A 17544-nucleotide genomic window follows, 5' to 3' on the forward strand; every position below is an offset into this window, starting at 1 on the left:
CTGTGGGTGATGCTCAACGGGTGAGGCAACATTGAGGTCATTATCTCTGGGATCTTTGAGAAGAGAAGACACCACTCTTGGCTACTTTGGGTGACGTAAGCACTTATTTTTCTAAAAGCAAAGGGCTGACCTTTGTGTACTTTTTTTGGTCCTTTTCATTTTTTGATTATTCTAGGTCCAAAGGGAATTCATACATTACTAGAGTTTTTATTGGCATTTTTGAATACCAATAAGGTTCCCATGCTCCAAAAATATATAGAGTTATGACACCCTCACAGCAGTCTCGAGAAACACATGGCAAGCAAGTGGTCTGGAGCAGCTGTGGACACTCTGCAAGTGCTCTATTGTAGGGAGCAGCTTCAGCCGCACAGGCATCCAGCTGCGTGCCTTTCTCTGATCCATGTTAGTCCGCATAAAGAGTAGAGTGTTTTCACTTTCTTATGCCACAGGGCACAGAGAAATTCCTCATGTGGATGGGAGGAACTATAGGAATATTATATACCAAGATCAAATATCTAGATGCTAAGCTAGGATGAGATTCAGTAAATGCCCTTCTTACACATCATACAACATTATAAACAGGATGAAAGCCTTAAAAATTTTGGTTATTGTCCCTCAGCACCCCCACCTAGCAGGTATCATATCTATCAATGGAAATATCTGAGCAAGACAGCATTGTGTTTGAATCCTCTGAAACAAAACGATTTCTGTGATGCATACATGGTGATGCCAGGAAGTCCATCTGCCAGCCAGAATTTCAGCCTTTAAATACTTGTTATGGCAGCACAGAAGAACACAATGAATTTTGTTTTGAGTGTCAGTCTTCCACCCCTGGGCTAAAAGGATTAGGTCTAAATTGCATCACTACCTAAGACAGCATGACAATGTTTGTTTCTTCAGAGTGAAAGCAGTAAGGGGGGGAGGGGACTGATTGAAAGGAGGTGAAGGGATTAGTCAAAGAACATATACGAAAGACCCATAGATATGCACAGTGGTGAGGGGACTGATTATGGAAGTGGGGGGAAGGTGGGGAGTCGAGGGGGGCAGAGGGGGAAATGTGGGACAACTATAATAGCATAAACAATAAAATAAAAAAATAATAAAATTAAATTAAAAAAAAATTTTTTTCTGTCCTTAAAACTATCTTATGGTGTAAAAGGCCAAAAAATATTTATTGGACTAAAAATTCCATTCAGAAGGTCATAAACAGATTTGCCAGGCATTCTAATTTATGTGATAATTTTTTAAAATGTTTATTGTATTTTTTACATTATCAGTTTAGTCCCCTTGTACCCCCACCACAATCACCCCACCATTGTTCATATCCATGCATCCTTTTTCCTTTTTTGCTCAATCCCTCTACCCCTTAACGACCCCCCACCCTTAGCTGTCATCCTGCTCTCCATCTATGAGTCTGTCTCTGTTTTGCCTGTTGTGGGTGGAGTATGTGATTATTATTTATTTTGCACAGGAACATCAGGGGACTTTTCAAGCACAGTCATTTGTTGGACTTTGCAGGGGTTGAGGAGAAGCCATGTAATGTGATGGTTAAAAGCATGGATTTGGGAGGCAGTCAGATCTGTTTCAGCCTCTCTGGCAGTAACCTGAGAGGCTCATTTCTTCTCATTTGTAACGTAGAGGTAAAAGTATTCCCCATCTAGAATTGGTTGAAGGGTGAAATGGGGTAACATAAGTAACCTACTTGCCTGTACTTGGCACAGAGTAGTTGCACAGATGAGAGTGAGCACATAGTTTTGATACAGTGTGTTTGTGTGGATGAGAAAGAAGGAGGGAGAGAGGTTGAGGGAGAGGGAAAGAGAGAATATATTGGGAAGGGCATGTAGAGAACATTGGGGGAAATAGTATGGATATGATAGTTATTTGTTGATTATAATTTATTCAATGAAAGGATTTGAATTTTGAATATGTTGTGATGGAACAGGAATGGAATGTGAGGAAACGTTCGGAGATTTATGTTACTTTGAGAGAGTCTCTTGTCTCCTATACACAGGACAAAGCAGAAAGTCAGAAATATTTTCCACCTCCTGCTCCCCATTCTGTTCCCATTTCAATCACACTTCTGTACCCCTCCCTGCACTTGTTTGCACCCAGTGTTAGAGGTTTGTCCTTTGAATGAAACTAGGCTGTCCTGTAGGTGAAACAGTTGGAAAGCCACCAGGCCATAATAATGTCACTGCAAATAACAGAGGTATTTTTATGTTATTATGGGTGGAAAGCCCAGTGTAATATGCACATAAACATAGACTTTCCTGACAAACACGAGTTGGGAAATGAGTGAAAAAAAAAGGTTTTGAGATCAGCGAGGCCTTTCCTGCTATTTTAGTTGAACTGGGAAGGTCATTCCTATTTTAAATATTTATATGTTAAAGCATTTGAAAAAATACATTCGGTAATAGAATACAGTAATCCTGATATTATTAATAAGAATAATAATTTCCTTAAGAGTTATTTCTCTAATGGTTTTGTTCAGAAAATAATATTCAGGTTTAGCCATGCACATGAAGAAATAGGGTACGGACGGCAAACTTCCAGGCTTTTTGATGCTTTCTCAAAAAACATTGATTTTTGTATTGCCTTAATGCAAGTCTGTTTGATAGCAATTCTAACACCCTTCAAATAACCTTTTAAAATATTACTTATGAATCTAAGCACCTCAATACAATGTTTCCTGTTTCTCATTTCCCTAAGGCTAACGTGACACAATTATTAGCTTTTGATAGGGTTAAACAATAACTACCCATGCTTACCTTTGTGAAAGAATGGAAAACAAATATACTTTGAAGTGTTGTAACAGTTGAAAAAATTCCCATACTTCAGTTCTTTCTTACTTTTATTTTTTCCTGGAAGAGCACAGAGGAATTAAAAACAAATCTTTTAAATAAACTTTTTCTTACTTCTAGTGTTGAATAAAGTTCTTTCTTTCCCTGATTGGTAACACTACCATACTTTCTAATGGGGGCCCTCTTTAGTTCTGAATGGTAGTAGTTACAATGTGCCAAGTAACATTCTAGATGCTGGGATGTTCAGTAAACAAAACAGATCAAAATCCCTGCCATTATGAAGTTCTCAGTCTAGTGGGAGGGGACAGAAAATGAACGATATTTGTTAATACAGAATGTGGTAATAAATGATAAGGAAAAATTTAAGGCAGGAATGGAGTAGGGAGTATCAGTGGGGCTGGGCAGGGGTTGTGGTTTCGGATAGAGGGGTCAGAGAAGGGTTCTTGAGAAGATAACATTTAAAGAAAGATGTGAAGGAAGTAGAGGGCAATGCCGTGTTTTAAGGAACAGCAGGCCAAGTGGAGCAGCTAGGGGGAAAAGAGAGAGAAATGAGAGGTGAGGGGGCCAGTCTGGGAGTCTATTGTAAGAACTTGGGCTTTTAGGCCGTTACACTAAATGGCATTACGAGTATAAAATGAGAAGTCATGACAGGTATGTCCACATCTTCTGTTTGTGTCTCAAGGTTCATTCATCAAGATTCATTCTCCATCCAGTTCTCTGACCTGGGGAAGCTGAACTGTATTTTTCTGTTTTTCCTCATGACCAATTACAGTTCTTCCTTTTGACGGCCTTCCCCTCTTTCCATTACACAGGTGTTCCTTCTGGTGGAGGAGCAGAGGCCCAGCCACCTGTGTTTCTCAGTAGTTCTCAGCAGTGGACCTGAGCTCGCCTGAGTCAGCGTCAGGAACCTACTGAAAGGCAGGTTCCTTGGCCCTACTTAAGACATTCAATCAGGATCTCTGGGACCAAGAATTGGGATGTTTAAAAATTTCCTGGGCCAATGTTTTCTTAATGTGAGGCTTAAAAATTACAACCCTAGGTCATAGCAATGGTGCTCTTCCGATGGGCTTCCAATCAAAACACACTCAATATTTTTCTTAGCTCCAAAAATAGAAACCCTTGATTTAGCTCTACTATATTTTGACTGACTATAATTTGCTAGACTGTATTTATATTTTTATTCCATGCATATAAATATTTTATTTTGTGCAATATGTCACCCTTAAATGTATCTGCAGGAATCATTTTGCATGGTCCTCATCAGCTTGTGTCTTATGAGACTTGATGCCTTGTTTCCAAATGTATAAATGGTGAGAGGATTTTCTATGACTTCTATGTGTTTTTGTAGAACAGTACTGATTTTATTTTTATTTAAATTCTAATATTTCCCATGATTAATCATTTTCAACATTATACTTGAATTAGAAATAAAGGTACCCCGAAGTTACTTCTTCTTTCTCTTTAAAAAAAATATTTTATATTGCTGTTCAGTTACAGTTGTCCCCATTTTTCCCCCATTGCCCTCCCCTGCTCTGCCCACCTCCCTTCTCCCACATTCAATCTTTCCCTCTCCCCTCTTGTCCTTGCCCATGGGTCCTTTATATATGTTCCTTGACGTGACACACAGAGGGCCCAGAGACATATGAAAGGATGCTCAGCATCACTAGCCATCAGAGAGATGCAAATTACAACCACAATGAGATACCACTTCACACCAGTCAGAATGGCCATCATAAACAAATGAACAAGTGCTGGAGCGGATGTAGAGAAAAGGGAACAGAAGTCACTTCTAAATATTGCGTAGCATGCTATATTTTTGTGCTGTTCAGCTTGGTAGCACTGAACTCTGAGAACTACCTCGGAGTCACGGAAGGAAAATGCCGCCTTGACTTCGAACGCTGCGGACCTGTGATGCGTGAGGCGTTGCTTTCGCATCACGTCCCAGCTTCTGTGAAGAGACCCTAGATTGGTGTTTGCCAGAGTATTTTTGTTACAAATTCCAGAGTTTGGTACTTTTAAATAAATATTGTCCTTTCAGTTTTTTCAGATTTCACAGGCTGATTTTCCTGTAGCAGAATTTGCTATTTCAAGATCTTGAGGCAACAAGAATGTCAGAAATCAAGAACAAGGGAGGCACTGCCATGTACTGAGCAGATAATAGTAAACATCTACCTGAGTAGCTGAATCTAATTCCTTGGAAGAAGATTGCTTCATTTGGCCTCTTACTAATAATTTAAAATTTTTTCTTAGCAGAGAAAGGGTGTGGTATTTTGATTGAGGGAGCTACATAACAGATTTGGCTAAGGCCAAAGGTTAAACCTGCCTTTTAAGCTGGGAAGGATCAGATGGAATCTTCATGGCCCATTCTGGCTGGACTATTTATAATGAGTACTCAAAAGCATGCATTTCCTCTCAAATATTAGTATTTTGCAGCTGCTCATTAAAAATATACCCAAATGGATGCTAAAAGCTAAAGCAAATGGTCCATACATTTTAAGAATATAAGGAGAAAGGCTTGTGAATCTTTTAATAATTACATTGCATGTAACAAAATATCTTATAATAAAAGATTCTTGCAGAATTTCTGCTTCCCTATGCCTTTGGTTAAATTGTTTAAGTCAATGTACATAACATGAGTGCATTTTTCAGAAAGATAAATAAATTTCCCTTTTTTCTGAGTAACTGTACATTTTCTTTTATTAGTGAAAGGGCATATAAAAGCTCTAAGTGTTAGATGTATTGGATGGTGAACAAGAATCTATACAAAAAGGAAGAAAAATAATTTAATATTATGTTCCTTGAGAGCCTTTGTTTATATTATTTTATATTTTACACAAAGATTATGCAGGATTTTGGAGCTCCTAACCCTGAAAAGAAAGCTGAAAATCATTTAGTTCACGAACACTAACAACGATGCTGATAATGTGCCTAACCTTGGAACACTTACCATCTGCTGCGCCCTGTTTTAAGAAGCTTTACCTCTGTAGTCAATCCTTACAACAACCCAATGATGTAAATATTATTAACGTCATTTGACAGATAAGGGAACTGAGACACAAAATGTTTAACCAATCTTCGTGAAGTCAGAGCTGGCGAGTAGAAGAGTCAGTACTACAACTGAAAAAAACACTTGTAAAATTATCCCAGCCAGTTCTATCCATGGAAAGTGTACACAGCTGTTGAGAGTGTGATTTGAATGTGCCAGAGGGTCTACCCAAATACACCACCTACCACGGTTTACAGCAAGCGCTGCTTCAAATTCCCGCCAACAGAGAGTGCTTTGTATTATGAAGATAATCCCTCCCAAAGGCTGAATCTTTAAAATCTTACCTAAGAATTGCCCACTAATGATAATAAGACAAGGCTGACACATTTTAGGGAGATCTGGATGATAAAAGAAGAAAAAAACCCCAAAGAGTTGTTGAAGTTAAACACCACAATACACACCATCAGTCAACCTTGGCAAGTGGAGGGGTGGTAAAGACAAAATTCATCCCACTGGCTTCAGGTACATATGGAAATTACCCATGTTAAGCTGTCTTCTCATTTGGGAGACAGAACACTAGGTAGTTAAAACTTTACTATTTGCATTGGTAAAATTTGGTTAACAACAAAAATTATGTATAACATATTTTTCTTATCACTTCCCTTTTCTTACAAAGGTTCTTAAATAGGTGTCCCCTATTGATATATGAAATTTCTGATACATGTTTGAGAATGCACGGCACCCTAAGAACTGTCCAAAGATTCCGTCATATTCTTATAAGTGTATATGAACCCAGAAAACAGTTAAGTTAGCACAGATTGAAACTAGCCTAGCCGCACTTCTTACATATTATCTAAAATGAGTGTTTGCTGGAGGTGGTCTAATTTAACAGCTAAGAAAACATACAACTGCTTGGAATTATGTATCCTAATGAACATCCAGGGCTACATTCAAGCCGATATTTTAGAAAGCCAAATATGGTATGCAAAATGACCAAGACCGGGATAACATTACATACCACATTTTGTTAGATGTATCCTTCACATCTTTACTGTGTTTCTGCAACAATGGATGCAACTATACAGAACTGGAATTCTGAGTAAACAATACACAATGAGGAAGTGAGACAGGTATGTAGATAAAAGTTCTTGGGTTAGGTAATTGGAATGGGTAGTCAATTAATCAAAAATGCTTTTCAAAATGAAAAAAAAAAAAAATCTGATCTGATGCTCCGGGTGAGCTATTACCAGTTTCATTTGAGTTCTTAAAACATTTTCTTCACTCTGTGTTTAACGACAAATGTGGGCCAATTGCTGTGAATTAATTGAAAAGGATTGTTTTCTTGTTGCCAAGAAACAGGCACTTTCTTACATTATGCAGGCCATTATGTGCGCGGATCAAGCTTCCTGATGTTTTTCTGAGGGCGTAATACAGGCTGCTGTGGCTGAGCGGTCCCCTGAGGAGGGAGTACAAATCAAGAACGCTTTTCAGGAGTGTTGTTCCTTTTCCATTCACCAGGTACGATCTGGATTTGAAAGTGCTGCCTCCTTCCTCATGCTTAACTTTTCCTAAATCACTGAAATGCTTTTATGTTGAGTGAATGAGTGGGTCTAAAATGTTGATTTACTGGGATAGTTTTATGTAGAATTTTTCTAAATTGATTTTTTTCCAGCTGCAGGTTCTAAGAAAAAATAGAGACAATAATAGACATCTGTGAAACTGGCTCTCGAGATTGTTTCTTCTTGACTTCAGAGGAGTAAATACTCATAAATCAAGAAGTTATGAGTGTGTTTAGGGTTGAAATATTAAAATGTTTGCGGTGGAAGCAAATATTACTTCTATTTGGAGAAAAGATTTCAAATCTTGTTTGAATAGTTCCAACCAAGAAATGAGCTTTATATTTGTTAACTTTTTAAGGAAAATTATTAATCTAATGAATAACTATGTTACTTGTCTCTCTTTAAAAAACTACATATACTTTTATTGGCTATTTTCTTCATGATTTTGTCTTAAAGATGCAGATAAAATCAGAGTTCTCATATTCTTATCGTACAGCGTCCTCGTACTCTGTCCTCGGAGCTTACTAATAGGTGTCATACACACAAAAAAAGTCACCTTTCTTCCTGAGGAAGCATAATAGCATTTCTTGATTTAAAGTTGGTTGCTCCCAGGCTCACCAGTGTAGTGCTTCTTCTGGGTACAAGTGCTTGAAAATGACTTTAAGGGTTGAGTCTGTTGGGTCAAATCATCCTTCCACTCTTAGTAGTTCCTACTCTCTTAGGCTCAGGTTGAACACTGCAACCCCATGAGTTTACACTAACAACATCACTCAGTTTGCAGAGACTGTATGTTGTCAACACGTGTTTTCAAATTTGCAGAGGAACCTAGCCGAGTGCTGTTATTGGTACTTTCTTTCAAAGTCATGTTTTATTTGCTCTCTTCCACGACTCTGGGTTTCCTAGGAATATATATTTCCTTTACAAAGAAGATCATCAAAATGGATGCAAGTCAGGTCAAATATCTGTTGTCTCATTAGGTAAGTTTCCATTTGTTCAGAGTTTGAAGAAACATGAATGTACATATGACTTGTCTAATATGAATCCTAGTGGAAGCTGGAAAGAAATTACTGTTGCATGCCTTTACCTGATGATATGATTTGGGTTTTCCACAGTGAACCAATATTCCGGTAAGCAAAGTATTATGTGGAATGATGTCTATGAAGTAATAGTTGAATATGACATGTAATCCATCCATTTATTTTTAACTTGTCAAACTGCAGTCTCCTTTCTTGAATTTCTGTACATTTTTTAATTAACTGAAATAATCACAGTATCATCAGGTATCACAAATTAATTTCACTGTATTTTCTATTTACATAGTAATAAAATTGAAGCAGCCTGTTTAAATAAATGCATAGTGTGTAGCTATGTACACCTGGTGTGACTTATTACCATTTTTGTTGGAACTGTGTATTTGTTTTCAGGTAAGGTGTAATTAAACAATTCTCTTCTAGTTTATATCCCTTTCTTTACCTTTTCCAAAAGTGTCCTTTGCCCTGAAAATATACTTTTGATATTATTGGTACTATGGTGCTGGAAATATCTATGCTGATAAAATATTTGCTTAGTAAGTTTTGCAACGATTAGAGCAAGGTGGCAGGTGAATGTGTTGGATGGGTGGAGTGGAGCATAAGTCAGACTGAAACAGTATTTTAGAGGCAGACTTCTTCCCATATCTAGCACACCATTTCTTCTTTGTGATGTTAATTATAAAGGAAATACTTAATAGTGACCCCAAATATCTTGATTTTATGTGTGGCATTTTTAATTAAACAAATATTAGCTGTTTGTTAAAATACTGATTTGCTTCTCTGAAGATTAAATATCATGCAGGAAAAATGATGCCCATCTAGGTTGGGATGGAAATCGGTCTATAACATTTTTGTCCAACCTTCATTAAGAGACTGAATTGCATGGATTGCAGATCACAGTGACTGAAATACTGTGAAATGATAGACTTTTAAGGGCACTTAAACAATAGTCATCTCTGATGCTAACTCCCTTCCTGGAACAGAGGGAAGATCAAAGATTCTTTCTGAGTCTTTCCTTTCTTTGAAATAATCAATATCCCCCAGGCACATTTTGAGGTAGTAAACTCTGCTGCCCCTTATTTACTTACAAGTATTTCTAAAACCTGAAAATGTGGTCTCTCTCCTTTTTTTTTTTTAAACCACATGCCTAGTGTACATTTTATTTATTTACTTTTTTGGAGACATGGGAGGGGAAGGAAAAAGAAAGGGAGAGAACCACTGATGTGAGAGAGAAACATCATTCGGTTACATATCCCAACTGGGGACCCAACCTGCAACCCAGGCATGTGTTCTGATGGGGAATCGAACTGGCAACCTTTCACTTCGTGGTATGATGCTTAATCAATTGAGCCAGGTGGTCAGGACTATTCTCTCTTTTTTAATGTTCTCAATTTGAGAACATCTGATATATTTTTCGGTTGCTACAATGGAGGAGGTTAGGTACTCCTGGCATCTAGTAGGTAGAGAACAGGGATGCTGCTAAACATCCTGCAATACACAGGACACTCCCACAACAAAGGAGTATCACATTCCAAGTGTCAATAATGCTGAGGCTGAGAAACCTCATTATCTTTAAGCTCATGTCATGTCCATATTACTAAATAGTGGTTTGTCTGAATGACTCATAGACTATTTCCCTCATTGCTTTTACTTGTGGCTAAAGAAGGACTCATTAAGGCAAGACAATAGTATTATCTGTTTAACTGTTGCGCTCCTGATTTCATGTCCAAAGTCACTCTTCAATCATCATTTATTTATTCTGTAGATATTTAGGCCAAACCTACCATGTTCCAGAAACTGTTTTATGTTGGAAATCTAGCAGTGAACAAGACAAAAACCCTACTTTTGTAATGATTGCCTTCCAGTGGAAAGCAGAAAATCCCAAGTCCCCTTTTCCTTGGACCATTTTCCATCCTGGTCTATTATATATGCTCAAAACAAAATAAAACAACAGAATATGGTGCATTATAAATAGTTGCAAACTTTGTTTTTTCATATAAACCCTGTTTGTTGGGGAATGCCAAAACCTTTTCATTAATTTCTAAACTTCACTTTCTGGCAGATGTCTCTAGTCTTCGCTTGCTCAGTGTGCATTCTAGAGAAGACTGACTTTGAAGTAAATTTTGAATGAAGGGAAATATAATATTCGATGAATTAAAATGAAGTAATAGTATAAAAAGTTGATCTGTCATTTAGAGGAAAAAAGACATAAAGGTAAAGATGGGAAATTGTAAGAGGAAGAAGGCCAGTTGTGCCTGAAATTTATCTTACTTACTGTGCCAAGAAAAACAGGAAAAGGAAAGAAAAGAAAGGGAAAAGAAATGAAAAAAAGAAGGAAAGAAACTTTCCAGTTTAACTGTAACTCTGAGTAATTCTTTTTCTCCATTGGATATCTGTGTCTCTGGTGAATTCTTTAAAATGTCTTAACTCTCTTTTTTTTTTTTTAATAATTGAGTGGTGTTTATTTCAGGAGTAGACTGTTGAATAGTGAGGTATATGTTAACATAATTTATTTTTGTTTTTGTTTTTTTAAATTTTTATTGTTATTCAATTACAGTCGTATGCCTTTTCTCCTCATCCCTCCATCCCACCCCAACCGAACCCCCCCTACACCCTCCCCCTTGATTTTGTCCATGTGTCCTTTATAGTAGTTCCTGTAATCCCTTCTCCTCATTGTCCCCTCCCCACTCCCCCCTGGCTATTGTTAGATTGTTCTTAACTTCAATGTCTCTGGTTGTATTTCGTTTACTTTTTTCTTCTGTTGATTATGTTCCAGTTAAAGGTGAGATCATATGGTATTTGTCCCTCACCGTCTGGCTTATTTCACTTAGCATAATGCTTTCCAGTTCCATCCATGCTGTTGCAAAGGGTATAAGCTCCTTCTTTCTCTCTGCTGCATAGAATTCCATTGTGTAAATACACCATAGTTTTTTGATCCACTCATTTGCTGATGAGCACTTAGAATGCCTTAACTCTTTTATAATTTAGTCCTCAAAAGTTAGGTAATAAGAGGCACAAATGAAGCAAAGTATCATAATTTTAATATTCTGATTTGATTTTTCTTTTGATATTACTTTGTAGTTTCTTTCCTTCCCTAATGCTTATTTTCTCAGTATGTGTAGAATTGGTTTCTTAGTACACGCAGGAGTTAAATGTTCTACTAATATGTTAAAATGTAAAAAAAAAAAAAAAAAGAGTTTGTGCTCTAAAATTTCAGGCTTTGTAAATCTATCAGTTTTAAGTAATCATTTAATTTATTAAGATTACATTTACCAGAAGCTATAATTCCCACATTTCTCTTTAATTTAAAATTACATTAAGATCTTACCAACTAGAGTGTTTCTGGTATAAAAAAATTCCAAAGAGACAATATAATTGTGGCTATATAAGATGTTTAAAAATTATGTGAGTATATTTTCTGGAGTTTACTGAAAATGAAGGAAATTCTAATACTATGGCTTAGAACTGATTTTCTAGTAATGAATTTGAAGATAAATTAAATTTATCTTAAAAGTCTTAGTGGTATTGACAGATTACAATGAAACTGTCTTTGTTGTCTGAGCAAAATAAAGACAAGTCTTTTCTTTTTCAACTCTAGGCTTTGTCATCTATTAGTACTCTGAATACAGGCAAGTTATACTTAGTCTCCAGGAATCTACATTGCTTCAACCAGGGTAAAAACGCTTATCCGCAGTGCCCTGACGGAAAGTAAATGCGGTAATGTAGTATAGTACCGGCCACAGAGAAATTATGAAGTAATGCGATGTTTCAATTTCTTTATAACTTCAGCCCTCAACTATCATAATTCCCTTCACAGAAAAATTCTAAAGGAAGCTGAAAGATCGTCTAGTGTGTCACACCTCTGATGCTTGAATTATTTATATAATTTCCCCCTTGTCAGTAGCCTATACTTTAATAGCTCTTATAACATGAGTGTTACCTCCTAAGGCAACAGACATTTATAAATATTATGTCAAAACCGATGGAATTGCTACTTTTATAGGTTGAACAGTTCCATATTGGCCAATTTCATGTGATTTAACCTAATATATATGCACTATCAGGGCACACACCTAGGCTGTGGGTTTGATCCCTGGATGGGGCTCATATGGGAGGGGACCAATCGATGTTTCTCTCTCACATGAATGTTTCTCTCGATCTTTCTCCCTTCCTCTCTCTCTGAAATCAATAAACGTACTTTTTAAAAAGACACTACTAGAAAAATAATATAGTCATTAGGAGCTTTGAGCAGGGGTGCCAAATCCGGCGTACCACGTGGTTTTGTATAATTCATAGGGTAGGAGTTGTTTTACATTGCTAAAATGTTGGAAAAAATCAAAAGATGACTTTGTGATATGAAAATAATATAAAATTCAAAGTTCAGTGTCCATTTTGGAACAAACCATGCTGGCTCATTTACGTGTTGTCTTAGGCTGTTTTTCTTCTGCAAAGACAGAGTTGAGTAGCTGCAACACAGACTTTATGGCTTGTAAAGCACAAGGTATTTCTCCTCGGCCCTTTACATTTGACCACCCCATCCTAGAGCCAAACCTTTTGTATTCAAATGCCAGCGCCACCGCTTCTTGGTTCTGTTCTTTAGGTAAATTACTTCACCTTTGTGAGACTCGGTGTACACATTTTAAAACAGGCAAACGTATAGCATGTACCTCGTATGATAATTATGAGTGCCTGGTACATCAAAAGTGCTCTATAAACGTTACTATAATTATTTATATTCTTCCAGGGTGCCATTGTACATGATTGAAAAAATTTAAAAAATAAAATAAAAACAGAAGCTCATGAAGCTCGGATGGGCAACAATTCTTGCATCGCCATATCACAATATAACAACAACGTCAGCGTTATGTGGCCTTCACAGTGAGATGCAACCATTTGCTCACATAAAGGGTTATAATATTTACATCTCACCCATGCCACATGGAGCATTTCATGTTAAAAATATTAAAGTTTCTAAATTTACAAGTGTTAAGCTGCAAAGTAGAAGCAGTTTTCTCCTAGGATAATGAACATCTGCTAAAACAATTTGTCCAACAGAGCATTTGCCTCTGCTGGCTTTTTTCTTTCTTTTTTTTTTTTTTAAGAAATGGAAAAAGGATCATTGTTTAACCTCAACTCTCCTCATCTTCTAAACCAAGAAACAGTTCTCTTAGGACTAGATGTTTCTAGGATTTAGAAAAATAAAGGAGCCTCAGCTTTTATTTCCTTTTTCCTCCTTGCAAGTAAAGGGTAAGTAGAATTTTACTTAGAGTGCCATATTCTTTTTTTCCCTTCTAATTTGAATATCGTTTGAAAGACCACAGGCTTTTCTAGAGGATTTAAGATTTCTGCAGTGAATTGGTCTCTGAAGAACTTTCTGAGAGAGATTGAGAGGTGGGGTAGTGGTTTATCACACAGCAGAAAATGGGTCAAGCTTTAAATTCAAAAGGCTTTTCAAGAATAGCTCAGATCTGTTACTTTTTTGTATGCCAAGTCAGAGGGGTCTGGAGGGAAGATGATCCAAAATCTTGAAAATGAAATAAAATGCTCCCCAAACTAAAATCGAATAGCATCCCAGAGATAATGGGTGGTTAAATAGCACTGCTGATAAACTTCAAGTCTAAGATTTATCAGTCAGGTTACCCTCTCAGCTTTTCTACACTGGTTTCCCCCGGGAAGGCTGAAGAGAGGACACTTCAAGCTCTCAGCTTTATAATGTGTACTTAAGAAGTTAAAGAATAATAACTATTAGAGTTGTCTGAGTAAACCAGCTCCAGTGAAAGGTGCTTCTTTTGTTTCCTTACTTTAAAGTAGAGCTTCTGGTCCTTGGGGGATTAAACCAAGAGCAATGAGTCATATCTGAAATGAGGAAGGAAAAGTGTCATCAAATTTCATGTTGATTCATACGAATAAATGTGAAGGGTGGTTCACAGTATTTCAGTGCAGCAGGGAGGCACAGGGGAGACCAGAGAATCAAACATCAGGCTTTGAGGACTTTCTATTTGCTATGAAAGATTGGAGAACCTTGCTGTTTTCATACAGAATGAATTCTATTTTATAGAAATTATTCCTGATTTTTTTGTTTGTTTTCTGATTACTATATTTGCTTATAAAATGGTCAAGTATGGCCCTGGCCAGGTGGCTCAGCTAGTTGAAGCATTATCCTGTACACCAAAAGGTTGCAGGTGCGATCCCTGGTCAGAACACATACCTAGGTCATGGGTTTGATCCCTGATCTGCCTGGAGTGAGTATGGAAGGTAACCAATGAATATCTCCACCCTCCCCCTTTTTCTCTCCCACACCCTCTCCCTCTACCCACCTCCTCTTCCCCCTTCCTCTCTCTAAAATCAATAAAAACATATCCTCAAGTGAGGATTTAAAAATGATCAAATATGTAAATAAAAAGAAAAGATTCAGCTACCAAGTGCAAAATATTTTGCCACCTGCTGTGTATTTTGCCACCTGTTATGTATTTTGCCAGCCAGTTAAAATCTTTAGCATTTTTTGGTACGAAGCCTTAAGATGCTTGTGGAGTAGATGGAAATTTTCCTCTGTTAGAATCTGTTGGATGATAGTCAAACACTTCTGTAATTTCCTTTACCATTTTTGACTCCTTTTGGCATAACTTATTTCAAGTATGCCTCTGGAATGCCAAGAAGATGCCAGATATTATTTTGAATGTTATATTTTAATACAATATCTATCTAAAGTTGTTCCTAGAGACTTTAGAATTACAGTGTTTCTTTCTTATCTTTTAACTAAAAGAAAAACGTTAATTAAGAAACAAATGGAGCTTTTGGTCAGTCTCTTACCTGTGAAAGCAGATTAGAAAGGAATTTTTATCCTGCAGCTACACACACTGACAGATTTACATGTGTGGGTGTGAGGAGGGTTGGGGACTGAGGAAAACCAGAAGCCAGGCTTATCACTTGTTATCAAATAGCCCAAATATTTGGTTCAAAGCCATGGCTTTATTGGAATTGTTTTGTGCTGGATACTGGCATTTGAGTCTTCCTCATTCAAACCATTTAGGATGATGATTCTGGCAATACTGCGGAATACTTTCTATGGTTATTTCCCCAGTTGAGTAAGTTTACAATTAGAATATCATTGCTGAATATTCTCATTCTCTGAAACAAGCCTGTGAAGTTTGTTGTGTTGGTGCCAATAGGGAAAGAACAGGTGGAGATCTCATGAGATAATATAACTCATGCTAAAGTCATTCAAAATAGATGGCTCTTTAGTCAAAAGTTTCCAAGGAATTGTTATACCAGCAACTGCAGTATGACTAGGCCCATAACAAAATGAGGCTGGCTTGCTTTTCTGATCAAGAATCAATATCAAACAAAGGATGAATTCTTTCCTAAGAAGCTTATGACTAATTCAGGTTTCTACAAGCATTCCAGGAACAAGGTTCTTTCTGGTTGGTTACCAAGATCATAAGTGTGATTTTGGCCCATAGGCTTAAAAACCAAAGCATGTTATGTTGTGTCTCACTTGTTCTGTGGGTCACTTCTCTTTTCAGTCTTATGTAGTAGGTTTTCTATCCTTATTATATTGAGAAACATCAAGTACAAGTACTTTTAATTGGCTTACCTGATTTCATCTCTTATAGGGTCAACATATTTGAACTAATAAAACACAATGAAAATAGAAAACTCTCCCCTGCTCTGTATTGTCTAGCTCCTATCCCATTATTTTTTTTAGCTTTGTGACCTCAGAAATGTCATTTAATGCCCTGGGCCTCAGTTTCCTCTTCTGTATAAAACAAGAGAATGAGTCCAGATAACTGCAAGAGTCACTTTTAGCTCCAACAGTCTACAACCCAATCTACCATACAGGACAACTGTGACCTTATCCTGAAGGAAAGATAAAGGTCTATGTGGGAGGCAAACACGTCAGGAATTTTGTCCCATTCCTCCCACTCCCACAAATGCTACAAATGACTGAAGTTGGTGACTTGAAACAGTATTAGATATGTTAATTATTTGGGTAACGTTTCACACAAAGCTTATGTATTTGAAGCTGAAAGGGAGAGAGAACCTAAGCTATAATCTTATTTTTTCCATTTTTGACCAGTTTCAGGACTTGAAAGCTCTTCTATTTTAGAATAAAATGTTGAATAACATATCATGTGTTAGTTTCTCAGGAAATAACAGCTAACTGAAGTTAATGTCAGTATTGGCATTTTCCTTCTAATTAATAAAATACAACTTTTCATTTTTTTTGTGATAAGTATGCTTATTCTGTGTGCAAATGTCCACTATTTCTTTCTAACACTTCTTTGTTGAAATCCCCCCGAAAGTTCAAAATACTCACACTCCAGGGAGAAAATATTGCTAAAGATGTACTTTTAATGATTTCATTCCATGTATACACATACAATCTTTTCTCTGAGACTCCAACTCCTTATCTATGGCTTTGAGGGTGGAGAAAAGAGAATATTCTATGATAAATCTCTTACTGCTCTTCTTGATGTTTTCTCAAATTCCAGAGAGAACTGTGATGTGAGAAAACTACTGGAGAGGTCTGATAATAAAATATTCAATTTTGGTTGGACAGTGCAATTAACAGACTGGGAAAAAGAGCTAATATGAAAAAAATCTAGTTGTGTTTCATTTCCTGAATTTTGATGTCTAAAAACAGAAACATTTGTCCACTTCCCATTTTGTAAAACTATTGCAAAAAATTTCTGCCAGTGAAAATCTTAGAGATAGTGAGTTTTACTTAAAAGTTGTATGTGGAAAGCCTACTAAATTTTTAGCCAAGTGCCAAAGTAGACTTTGTTTCCTGTAAAAGATCTAAGAGCATATCTTTTCTATTAGAGGATTTAGAACCAGCCTTGGTGACAAGTTACATTTTTCAAAGATAAAAATGTTTCATTTCAGTTGTCACCTGCTCAGAAGGCCAGGCTGTTGTAGGTTTGGCCTGGCTCAGCGGCATCCCTGACCATGCAGGTAACTGTGCACGGACGACAGGTAACAGTTGCCGGAGGAGCTGGTGACAGTGGCAGTGCTTGTGTTTGTGTTTTTCTACCACTACTGAAAAGGTAAATTTAATTTTAAAATTTCCACAGAACTTATAAGAACATGATTTATGCAAAGTTAAAAAATTTATCCGCAGCCTTGGACCAACTTAATGTAATTAGGTTTACACTTTTGGTGGTAGA

General features: G+C 36.9%; 1 long non-coding RNA gene across 1 annotated transcript in view; it reads left to right on the forward strand.

Moving 5' to 3' along the window:
- Positions 1-8211: 8211 nt before the first annotated feature.
- The window catches only part of LOC123479815 (uncharacterized), a 43233-nt gene continuing 33900 nt past the window's right edge, over positions 8212-17544 (forward strand). Inside the window, exon 1 of the long non-coding RNA XR_006655566.3 lies at positions 8212-8323. This is a non-coding gene — a long non-coding RNA (uncharacterized lncRNA). The remainder of the gene's footprint in view (positions 8324-17544) is intronic.

The sequence above is a fragment of the Desmodus rotundus genome, chromosome 2 (genome assembly GCF_022682495.2).
Source record: "Desmodus rotundus isolate HL8 chromosome 2, HLdesRot8A.1, whole genome shotgun sequence".
NCBI classification, from domain to species: Eukaryota; Metazoa; Chordata; class Mammalia; order Chiroptera; family Phyllostomidae; genus Desmodus; species Desmodus rotundus.